The sequence below is a fragment of the Rhagoletis zephyria genome, unplaced genomic scaffold, assembly GCF_001687245.7.
Source record: "Rhagoletis zephyria isolate East Lansing unplaced genomic scaffold, Rhagoletis_zephyria_1.1 Rzeph_scaffold_00071, whole genome shotgun sequence".
In the NCBI taxonomy this organism is placed as follows: Eukaryota; Metazoa; Arthropoda; class Insecta; order Diptera; family Tephritidae; genus Rhagoletis; species Rhagoletis zephyria.
In genome coordinates this window covers 355,890-368,260 of record NW_016157155.1, presented here as the reverse complement: position 1 = coordinate 368,260, position 12,371 = coordinate 355,890, and the positions used below count along the sequence as shown (strand labels likewise).

At 36.5% G+C, this 12,371-nt stretch overlaps 1 protein-coding gene across 3 annotated transcripts in view; it reads left to right on the top strand.

The window, feature by feature from the left end:
• The first annotated feature begins 1,179 nt into the window (after positions 1 to 1,179).
• C1GalTA (Glycoprotein-N-acetylgalactosamine 3-beta-galactosyltransferase 1) overlaps positions 1,180 to 12,371 on the top strand; it is a 347,855-nt gene continuing 336,663 nt past the window's right edge. For all 3 annotated transcript variants that reach the window (XM_017627275.1, XM_017627288.1, XM_017627295.1), the window contains exon 1: positions 1,180 to 1,903. The gene's annotated coding sequence lies outside the window, so the exon portion shown is untranslated. The remainder of the gene's footprint in view (positions 1,904 to 12,371) is intronic.

Below are 12,371 nucleotides of genomic sequence, written 5' to 3'. Positions count from 1 at the left end.
TCAATTTCTACCAAACTCGGTGCATTTAATAACCTTGGTACGAAAAAGCAATTTGGTGAAAATTATTTAAATCAGACTGAAATTGCACCGGCGTCCCGTATGACGGTAATTTTCGGATATACGAAAACTCCCATATTTCAATAACTGAGGACGTTCATTTACTCCAAGTTAATACTTGCATAAGACTGTTATAGACATCTAGGTAGTTAAAGAAAGTTGGAACGACGAACCTGCGCCGGGTATATAAAATTCGGTTTCGCCCGAACTTATACTTCTTTACTTGTTGTATTTTGTTTTGTTTACAAAAATATTGCTATTGATATAAAAAATTTCTACGTCAAAGTTATAGGAAATAAGTATATCGTTTTCACTCTTTTCTATATAGAGTTGGTGGCTCTCTTATGGAAAAATTTATACTGCATATGAACTGATTCATACCATGTAAATCCTGCATAAACGTCTCCATAAGGTTTGGTGTAATAAGCTTCCTCTGACCACTGTTAATTTTTTTAAAATCAAATTGTCTCTTTCGTAAAAAGTTGTAATTAAATTTCTCTTATTGAAATACGTTGTACTTATTTATAAGAACTGAATATTAAAGAACTGATTTTTTCCTCCGAAATCCACTGTGCGGCGTGGCAAACTTACTTATACATACATATGTATACATATATGTATGTACGTGAACTCGTTGGGGAGAGCATTCTGTCACCGACAGCAGTTGTTTTTGTTCTTTCTCAGTTTAACGCAGCCCATTTAATTCTATCGCTAGCTTAACAAGCACTTTTACATCCATTTGAAAACTACATAGGTACATACATAAAAGTAGAAATAACTTTGAACATTTTCTTAAATGTACTCATTCAAATTTTTATAAATCGTAACAAAATTCGCAACTTTGCCATATACATGGAAAACAATCAACCACGAACCGCCTGCATTTGCACCCCGTTTATACAACGTAAACAAACCCCTAACTTATTCGAAATAAAAAAATTCGTATCATTCTCTTAGCTCTCTTTACAGATGAGTGACGTTAGTGCCTCCCTCATTTGCGCCACTAAATATATACATACATATATGTAAACAGTTCCAAAATGAAATACTCTCTCAGGTTTGCAGGGAGGCATTGAGTCGGGCTGTCGCAGGCAAAGCAAAAACAGATCCACAACTACGAGCTATAACATGGTGAGCGTGTCCAAATAGTTCATTCGTTCCTGTCGCAGCTGCTGAATGTGCAAGCTGGGCTAGGCTGGTGCTGGTGCTTCTGCCGGTTGTGTTCGGTCTCGTTAGTGGCCAACGCGAATGCAGGCGTGCGAAAAAAAAATTGCCGAGTGAGTGCATGTTAACGGTGTACGCTTTTTTTTGTTCCATCCGTCTATGCAATGCAGGGCCAATGCGGTTCATAACGAAATAATTCGTACGTAGGTGACTTAGTAAGACCGAGTGATTATTTTGCCGTTTTCTTTATGATGTACATACATATGTACATATGTGTATTCTATATACAATTCATGCTATTTTTGTGTTTGAAAGATCCACTAAAGTGGACTCAAGTGCGTAAATATAGATTAATTCTGTAGCTCGTGAAAAATAACGAACACATAAAGTATACACACACTTATGTACATGAAAGAGGAATGTAGCAGAAGTGTTAAAAGTGTAAAAAATGTAAGGCTACTTAGAGTGGAACAAATTATTTTACATTGCATCTAGTCATGCTGAATATCGAATTGTTGTAAAATGCAAACAAGCAAAATCTGAGCTACAAAAGTGTAAACAATTTTGGCAAACCTATAATGGCTGCAACGTTTAAAGTTAAACCGATGAGGAAATGCTGAGGGAATGAACGACAAATTTTGCTTAGTAATCATTGCTTTCGAAATTTTTTTGAATAAAAAAGGTTGGTGTATATGTACATACGTATTAAAAAAGGTAGTTTAAGTCTTTTATGGTATTTGTGCAAGAATATAGTCTCGATATAGTTAACAAAAAATTGCTAAAAATTCAAGGGTGCATTGACACATTCACAGAAGGCAACACATCGTGTGCAAAAACAACTACAACAGTGTACGCTCTTTTATTAAACGCTCTCCTTACCACATGTTTTGAAAGTTCTGCTTTCTATTTTCTTTATTTCGTTAGCATACTCTCAATATTTTAAGTGAATTGTCAACCACTCAAATGTCAAAGATTTGTTGTGCTATTTTTGTTGAGTCCAATCAGTACGCTATTCGTTTTGTTTCTGTGCCAATTGGAAATGACAAGTCCTTCTTCACCAAGCATCGAGTTGGATACTTAAAGGGCTGGAGCGGAGCCGCTATTCTTTAATGAAATGTCGGTCTCCCAAGCGCAGAGGCCCTTAAACCTACTGCAGAATCTTCCTCACGAACACGCTAAGGGTCGCATCAGCGTATATTGTCATTGTCCATGCTTTTGCGCCGTATACATTAGGGTGTCCCAAAAAGAAAAAATTTTTTTGCTCACGCGTTTTTTGATAGATTTTAGGGTAAGGAAATTTTGAATTTTGTTTAAAAATGTTTTGGAAGTGGTTTAGAGGTCGCACAAATTGGTTTTTTTGTCAAAAAACGTGGTTCCCTGCCATATTTTAAAAATAATTTAAGATTTTGTCATAAAATAATTTTTTTTTAGATCTTAAGTTAACTGTTCATAAGAAAAACGTCCAATCTTTCATTTTATGTTCAAAAACCGCCAGGTTTGTCAGCGACTTTTTCCATATGGCAGATTAAACTAAAATTTTTTAGATTTTTTTCAAAAACATTGACTTTAACGATGTATAACTTTTAAAATTTCTATTAAAGTTACAAAAACTAATGATGCAGTTTAAAAGATAAATAAATTCTAAACAATTTTCATAAAAAAAATGTTTAATTAGTCGTTACTAACCCAGAGTTATCTACATTTGTCGAATTCAATCCATTGAACCGAACATGATTTCAACTGTTTTTTTTATTATTTCTTTTGAGTTTCATTCACAATGCGAGCCTAAGCCTCATTCACAATGCGAGCTACAATTTAGGTTTTATTTTATCACTTTCTTGCTCTTTCTCTTCTTTGTTTCTCATCTTTTTCTTTGTTATCTTTCAATCAACTGTTAAATAGAAAAATCGATCATCTGTTATTTCTACATTCGTTGGTACAAAAAACTGAAATAAACTTTCTGTGCTACAAAAATTAAAAAAATTTCAAACAATCGTGTCTTTTTCAAGAAATAAATAGTAAAACTGAAGTGTTATTGATCAGGAATATCGGTGCTATAGTGCAGTGAAAATATTTATGAATTTAAAGTCGAATTATGGCTATGTTAAAAACAAGAAATGTGTGGCTTGTGGGTAAAATTATTGATGCATTTGACTTGGCAAAACCGCTAACAAAAATTGAAGTAATGCGAAGATTTTTTTATTTGCATATGTTCAACAAATATACTATAACAGAAAGTGCTGAAATTGTAGCAAAAAATATTAAAGCATTGTGGAAAACAAATCAAGAGATCCGAAACATGTCTCGAAAAATCACAAAATTGCACTCGAAGTGGGTATGTCTTAAAAAAGCCAAATTTAGAAATAACAGCAGCCAGATTAAAAAAAGAAAGAATTTTCTGGACGACTTGAATTGTTTGTTCGAGAAAACACCTCCCGTAAAGTCTATGAGGCCAAAAAGAGATAAATTTAAGAACGTGCCAACTGAAAACATTTCCAGCGATGAAAGCGACGATTGTGCCGTTTCAGTTGAAGAAGAAGAACAAAATGTCCAAATTGACCCTCCCATTTCTCAAAAACTACATCAGATTTGCGGAAGTCTTGACAGAAGCGGAATAACTTGCCGTAAAGCTTCACTTATATTAAATTCCTGCTTAGACCCTGAACAATGTAGCACAAAAGTTGCGTGCTCAAGGTCTTCGATATGGAGGGAACGAAAGAAACAGCGACAGGTTATAGCAAATTCAAATAAAAATTCTTTTGTTGGTTCAAATTTCATAACAGTGCATTGGGATGGAAAAGTTATGCCCGACTTAAAGAACAAAAAGAAAAAAGTTCACCGGCTGTCAATAAATGTCAGCGGAAATTCAGAAAGCAAGATTCTTGGAGTTGTAAAACTTCTATCGGAGAGGGGAGAAGATCAGGCAAATGCTGTTTTTGAAATGCTAAAATCATGGAATTTAACGGAAAATATTCAATTTATGTGTGCAGATACAACAAGCTCCATAACTGGCCGCCGAAATGGGGCATGCGTTTTACTTTGCCAAAAATTAAAAAAAGAACTAACATATTTAGCATGTCGGCATCATATGTTGGAACTTGTGGCTGGAGCAGCGTTCAAGGCACTTAATATTGAAGAACACGTAACATCACCAGAACCAAAAATATTCGTCACTCTTCAGCAAAGGTGGGACTACATTGACAAAGTACATTTTTCTTCCTGTATGGACCACCAAATTTGTAAAAAAATTATACCGGAAGTAGTTCGCGAAGACCTAATACTTTTCATCAAAGACCAACTCAAAAATATACAACCCAGAGAAGACTACAAAGAATTGCTTCAATTAAGCCTTATTTGTTTAGGTGATAAATCTGAGCCTCAGCCAACAATAAAAGCTCCAGGAGCGATCAATCGAGCTCGCTGGATGGTGCAGCTTATTTACTCTTTAAAAATATGCATTTTTCAAGACCAGTTGCAGTCGTTTATAGACGATTCAAAAATTAATGCGTTGCTACAATTCAATTCTTTTATTTTAAGGGTTTATATAAAAAATTGGTATCTCTGTCAGTGCCCTAGGTATGCTCCCCTCAACGATCTTAATCTCTTAAAGCAATTGGATGACTACAAACGCTTTAATGACAGTGTTGCAAGCGCCGCATTAAAAACGTTTTTGCGGCATCAGTGGTACTTATCGGAGAAATTGGCTGCCTTAGCATTTTTTGACAAACGTATAGACAGCAATACATTACGTTTAATGGTAAAAAATCTACTTCGTCCAACTATAGACAAGGAATCAGTAAAGGCCAATTTGAAAGAAGAATTGCTTAAAAATGCAGAAATTTACACATTTATTTCTGAAGCTAGCCTTAACTTTTTTAAAGCCTGCGATATTTCGACAGCATTTTTACAACTAGATCCAGAAAAATGGGAAACCAACGAACACTTTCTCCATGGAAGAAACAAAATTCAACAATTGTATGTGGTAAACGACGTCGCCGAACGTGGTGTGGCCTTGGCAAGCAGTTACGCAAATTTGACAACTTCTGAAACAGATTTTCAAAATTTATTGCAGGGCATAGAGCAGCATCGAAAGAGCCGAAATAAATAACTTTTAAACAACTAAAGTATTGTGTTTTCTGTTTTTCTTGGTTATGATTTGTTGTGAGCCTAAAGGTTAGTATTATATTTTCATGCAATGGATTGAATTCGACAAATGTAGATAACTCTGGGTTAGTAACGACTAATTAAACATTTTTTTTATGAAAATTGTTTAGAATTTATTTATCTTTTAAAATGCATCATTAGTATTTGTAACTTTAATAGAAATTTTAAAAGTTATACATCGTTAAAGTCAATGTTTTTGAAAAAAATCTAAAAAATTTTAGTTTAATCTGCCATATGGAAAAAGTCGCTGACAAACCTGGCGGTTTTTGAACATAAAATGAAAGATTGGACGTTTTTCTTATGAACAGTTAACTTAAGATCTAAAAAAAAATTATTTTATGACAAAATCTTAAATTATTTTTAAAATATGGCAGGGNTCATAAAATGAATGATTGGACGTTTTTCTTATGAACTGTTAACTTCAGATCTAAAAAAAAATTATTTAATGACAAAATCTTAAATTATTTTTAAAATATGGAAGGGAACCACTTTTTTGACAAAAAACCAATTTGTGCGACCAAAAAATTTTTAAACAAAATTCAAAATTTCCTTACCCTAAAATCTATCAAAAAACGTGTGAGCACCAATGAAAATCGAAATTTTTGTTTTTTTTGGGACACCCTAGTATACATAGCAACACGGGCATAATGAGTGACTGACGGAGTGTGGTTTATGTAAGAGCCAATTTACACGACGACTTTTCACCCTGCGTTTTTGGCACGTTCCCTTTTAAAAAAGTCTTCGAAAATCCTCGTGCATTTACACGATGACTTTTTCTTTGCGGCGTTTGTTGCGTATTTTTGACATTTAAGCGTAAAATTTTCTTTAGTCAACTCTTTCGTCCTCATTTTTAAAGCGGAGCGAATCACGAACTCAAAGCAAAAATACGAAAAAGTGAAGTCGATAAAAGCGAAACGTCAAAACCCCCCCGATTTCGCTCACCGTGCGTGCTTGCCTACCCTGCTGACTTCGCTACACTTCTTGCCTACAAGCTCGACACGCATGATTTTCCACCCAGGGTGAAAAGTCATCGTGTAAATTGGTTCTAAGATGAGCGAAGACTTTACTGCTCAATTGCCTATTTAGTCCATAGTAGCACACGTTGGTAAACGTGATTCTCCGTCCTCTTCTTTTTTTGAAACTATGACTTTCAAGAAGGACGTAAGTGCCAATACGCGAATGGGCTGACTGTTTGCTTGATGACAGGAGATTCTTCGTCTTGTCCTAATTCACGACCTGACCCATTCTCTTTGCTTCCATATTCATCGAGGGAAAGGCAGAACAGAAGTTGCGGTTGTTGAGACAGATGATTTCGATTTAATCGGCATACGCCAGTTATTGTTCGTTCTTCCAGAAAATTGTTCTTGAGCGATTTAGTTCCCAGCTCTCAATATCTTATCTCAGACCTCATTTGGTAGCGAACGGCTCGAAAAGGCGTTATTAAACGTAATTTTAACAGTCAGGTAATGGTTTCGCGGGGATACTAAATTGCATGTGCAACTAGTTTTCGTGTTAACGAAGACGGACTTGAAATGGGCAACGTAATCCTTTTCTCGCTGTTTTTTTTACCGATTTTCCTTATGGTGAATACCTGCAGCCGGATTCCAACATTCGCTATCGCAAATTTTGATCGCCAAAAATCTCCAAAACAATAGCAAGCGCGCCTAATGACATGCAACATCTAATTACATGAACCCCATACTGCCAGACTTGTATGATTACACATTGTATCTGTTACTTTCGCATGTAGCATACTTTCAGGGCCCACTGCTTGTCGTTTAGAGAGTTTTGGCGACGAAAATTTAGCGTTGCGATGGTCAGAATTCCACTGCTGGTCTAAGATGGATTTAGTAGGTCTAAAACCACACTGATACTGACCAAAAAGCTCGTTGATGATGGGGTTTAGCCTTTTAGGCGATACACTTGATAATTACCTTACACCCGATGCATAGAAGGCTGATTTCTAGATACTTGGCAATAGGGCTGCGACATCGACCATATTATGTTTCAAGCATCGATGTTATGTTGAGAACAACACCCAACCGTTGACGAGACAAAGCTTAAACTGTCTCGGGAGACTCTCACCACACTTGCTTCGTTCTGGCTACTGCAGCAGGCTCATGTCCCGCATGTGCAACCTCGTCGGAGTGGCATTCTTCTTGAACCTCTCTTTGGCTGAAATTGTCGACAAGGATTGAAGGACCAATCGATTTAGGCAGGGCTAAGTAAGCCGCCACAACAACAACAACATCGATATTTTTAATAAAAATATTAGGTAATTGAATGTGTCAAATGTTTGAGTACAGTTTCTTAAGCACTGTACTCTTCAAGGCGAATTCATATAAGGTGGTATCGATTCAACAAATACAACAGTTGCTTTTAGCGGCCCATTGTCAAATTTTACCTATTCTTCCCCGAATAAAAAGGGGCGACAGAAAATGCAAAAATTCTTACGTTTTCACTCACTCACTAGAAAAATAAAAAATTTTGATAATCAATCAAAATCAGCTATTCTTCCCCGAATAAACCAGGGCGACAGAAAATGCAAACACTCTTACGTTTTCACTCACTCACTAGCAAAATACAAATTTGTGATATAATGATGATGATGCAATAATGAAAGGTGTTGTACGTTGTGACAGCTCGAAATCGAACTACCTTAGGTCAATATTGTATTTTAGAAGTACAAGAAAAACGGGAAGAAAAAAGCCTTTTAGTAGAAAAAGTACTAAATTTTATGCATTCTCAACAGCGTCTACGCGGAAAGCTGTACTGCGCAAAAATACTGTGGCCCCTTATCTAGTTTAGCCTAGGCAAATCTAGCACCCCTATTGCGAATGTCGACTGCCAGTAGATAAACGCCTATTAAGCGATTAAGCGATTGTCGGTTATCGATGCTATTGTGAGTGTCGCTTAGTCGCTCAATTAGCGACTGTGAATACTTTTTAATCGCTCATCCTTCTATTGCTGTTTTTTAGTCGTTGGAGTTTGCATTTATAAAATTTACATAGGAAAGTGTTACGATAATGGATAAAAAGTAAGTCAATTAAACTAGAAGTTGTAAAAAATTGTGAAATATACATATGTATATATGTGTCTGAATTACAGCTCAAAAATTGTAAGCAACAAAAGGCAACTTGCGCGGTTGGTCGAGCTGATGCAGGAGAATGAGGACATAGTCAAAGGAATTTTCGGAAAGAGTAGGGGCGGAAGCTCCGCTTCTATTGTGAAAGATATGTTAAAGTATTTAAACTCGGGTCACGCGTTTGGACACAAATACCCAACATCATTGTACAAATAGTTAAACTGTACCGTATTTCTTAAACTTCGTTCCGCCCAAAATTAGATTTTTAATTAAAACATTTTGGTCCAAAAGTTTGTCCAATAATCCACATTTAAGCCTGGAACACACTGGAAACGACGGGCTACGGACCACAGCTGTGAAATTATTTTAACACGTACTCTTATGTAGATAATTATTTTGGCGACGACACGGCAACACTACGACTAGCCAAAAATGTAGCTGTGGCCAGATTGGATCTATTTCTATTTTTCGAGCGACAGATAATATTCTTCCTCTTCTTTTATGTCAAACTCAAACAAATTCATGATGTCGCTGTCGCGTTCGAAAAAATCATGTCGCCATTGACAAGGCGTTTAGATTATGTAGATAAAACCTTAATGTCGTGTCGTGTGGTGATGTCGTTTTCGATGTGTTCAGAGCTTTACGATTTGTACAGGCACATTCATCGGTATTTCGACAGGTGGTGATTTGAGATTTACCACTGCACAACTCAACCCTGGTTTTTTCGAATGAAGCTTTAACGCATAATAATATTTGAAAATCACATCCATTGGGCCAATCGTAACACACGAGAGTTCGATATACTCAATGGTGTAACAGGTCGATTTAGTCTGACATTTACGACACCTTTTCTTACTTGTCGATTTTTAGTAATAACTCCACCTCAGCACCACCTGGCAGCTCTTTTTTGCAATTGGTCTGCATCGTTACCGTTTCCAATACATATTTTGAATATTCGCCAAATCGGATCATAAAAAAGATTTTTAGTAATAACTCAACTCCAGCGCCAACTGACGGATTAGATTGTGAAACTAAACTATCCAGAGACCCACTCAAACACACACACAAAACTTTGTTAAAATCCCTCCAACCATTTAGGATTTCACTCACAAATATACCTACAGAAGAATTATATACACATTCAAAGATAAGTAAAAGTCAGTACGTTTTTCTCTATGAGCATGGATTTGATTTCATATATCTCCATACAAAGTCCCAGTACTGTAACATGAACACTTCCAGAGATATGCAGTATGAAATTCTGCTAGTATGGTAGGTGCCATGCCCCCTTTTCAATAGCTCCATATTTTCTCCATGACTATACGATTACTTTCATATATCACCACACCAAGTTTCAGTACTCTACCAAGAACAATTCTAGAGATATGCAATAAGAAAAATTCGACTTGTATGGGAGGTGCCACGCCCTTATAAAGTTCCAGTACTCTACCATGAACACTTCCAGAGATACTTATTATGAAAAATTCGGTTTGTATGGGAGGTGCCACGCCCCTTTTCAAATAGTCCGAATTTTTCTTAATGAGTATGCGATTGATTTCATATATCTCCATACCAAGTTCCAGTACTCTACCATGAACATTTCCAGAGATATACAGTATACAATGACAATTTCGGTTTGTATAGGAGGTGACACGCCCTTTTCCAACAACTCCAATTTTTCTCCATGAGTATGTGATTGATTTCATATATCTCCATACCAAGTTCCAGTACTCTACCATGAACATTTCCAGAGATATACAGTATACAATGACAATTTCGGTTTGTATAGGAGGTGACACGCCCTTTTCCAACAACTCCAATTTTTCTCCATGAGTATGTGATTGATTTCATATATTTCCGTACCATGTTCAAAAATTTTACCATGAACGCTCCCAGATATATGCCGTATGAAATATTCGGGTTGTATTGGAGGTATCATGCCCTCTTTTCCAATAGCTCCAATTTTTTCTGCAAGAGTATGCGATTGATTTTATGTATCTCCACACCAAGTTTAAGTACTCTACCATGAACATTTCCAGAGATATGCAGTATGAAAAATTCGGTTTGTATGAGAAGTGCCACGCGCCCGTTTCAAATACCTCCAATTTTTATCCAAGAGTATGGGATTGATATCATATATCGCCATACGAAGTTCCAATACTTTACCATAAATACTTCCAGAGATATGCAGTATGAAAAATTCGGTTTGTATGAGAAGTGCCACGCGCCCGTTTCAAATACCTCCAATTTTTATCCAAGAGTATGGGATTGATATCATATATCGCCATACGAAGTTCCAATACTTTACCATAAATACTTCCAGAGATATGCAGTATGAAAAATTCGGTTTGAAAGCGAGGTCCCACGCCCCCTTTTCCAATACGTCCAATTTTTCTCCAAGATTATGCGATCGATTTCGTATGCGCCATTACCAAGTTCCATTACTCTACCATGAACACTTCCAGAGATATGCAGTATGAAAAATTCGGTTTGAAAGCGAGGTCCCACGCCCCCTTTTCCAATACGTCCAATTTTTCTCCAAGATTATGCGATCGATTTCGTATGCGCCATTACCAAGTTCCATTACTCTACCATGAACACTTCCAGAGATATGCAGTATGAAAAATTCGGTTTGAAAGCGAGGTCCCACGCCCCCTTTTCCAATACGTCCAATTTTTCTCCAAGATTATGCGATCGATTTCGTATGCGCCATTACCAAGTTCCATTACTCTACCATGAACACTTCCAGAGATATGCAGTATGACTATTCGAATTGTATGGGAAGTGCCACGCCCCCTTTTCCGACAGCTCCAATTTTTCTCCAAGATTATGCGATCGATTTCGTATGCGCCATTACCAAGTTCCATTACTCTACCATGAACACTTCCAGAGATATGCAGTATGACTATTCGAATTGTATGGGAAGTGCCACGCCCCCTTTTCCGACAGCTCCAATTTTTCTCCAAGAGTATGCGATGGATTTCATATATCTCCATACCAAGTTCCATCGAGATTTTTGTTAGCCGATAACCATCCTTTGAACGTCTGCAGCAGGTAACCGAAATTTCAAAAAAATCGGTTCAGCCGTTCTCGAGCTTTGCGATATAAATAGATGGATACGAGTTGCTGCTTTTAAGCATATTTAATTAAGCTTAAAATTGTACTTCCTCGCTCTTGTACTTCACTTCATTGACTGACTTCAACTTCGCTGCAAATTGAACAAAGCAAAACATGATTTTTATGCGAGAAAAATTTCCACAGAAAGTAACGGTAGAAAAAGATTTTTTGGATATTCATCCTATTTTTCAGCCGACTACGATGCAGCATTCTACTTTGCATTCCCCGAAATGAAGCGAAGAAGCGAAATAAATAAAATATTGTAGGACATTCTACTTTGCAGTCCCCGAAATGAAGCAAAGAAGCGAAACAAATAAAATATTGTAGGACATTCTACTTTGCAGTCCCCGAAATGAAGCAAAGAAGCAAAATAAATAAAATGTTGTAGGATATTCTACTTTGCATTGCCGGCAATGCCTAAAAGAAGCGAAAAATTCCGAAGGCATTATAACGCTATGCCTTCAAATAATAATAAAAAATAAAAATAATCAAAAGTAATCACCAAGTTTAATCAACTACTTTTTTTTGATTATTTTTGATTAGTATTGATTATTTTTTTAATGACAAATAATCATGATTGTTTTTTAATTAATTCTAATTATAATATATAATAATCAAAATCGTGCTTGGCGACTTCAATGCCAGGGTGGGCAAAGAAGGGANGAAGGAGCGAAAAAATTCGAAGGCATTATAACGCCATGCCATCTAGAGCAGTGCTCGTCAAAGTGGTGGTCCGCGGACCGGTGCCGGTCCGTAAGCCATAAGTCGCCGGTCCGCAAAGGGC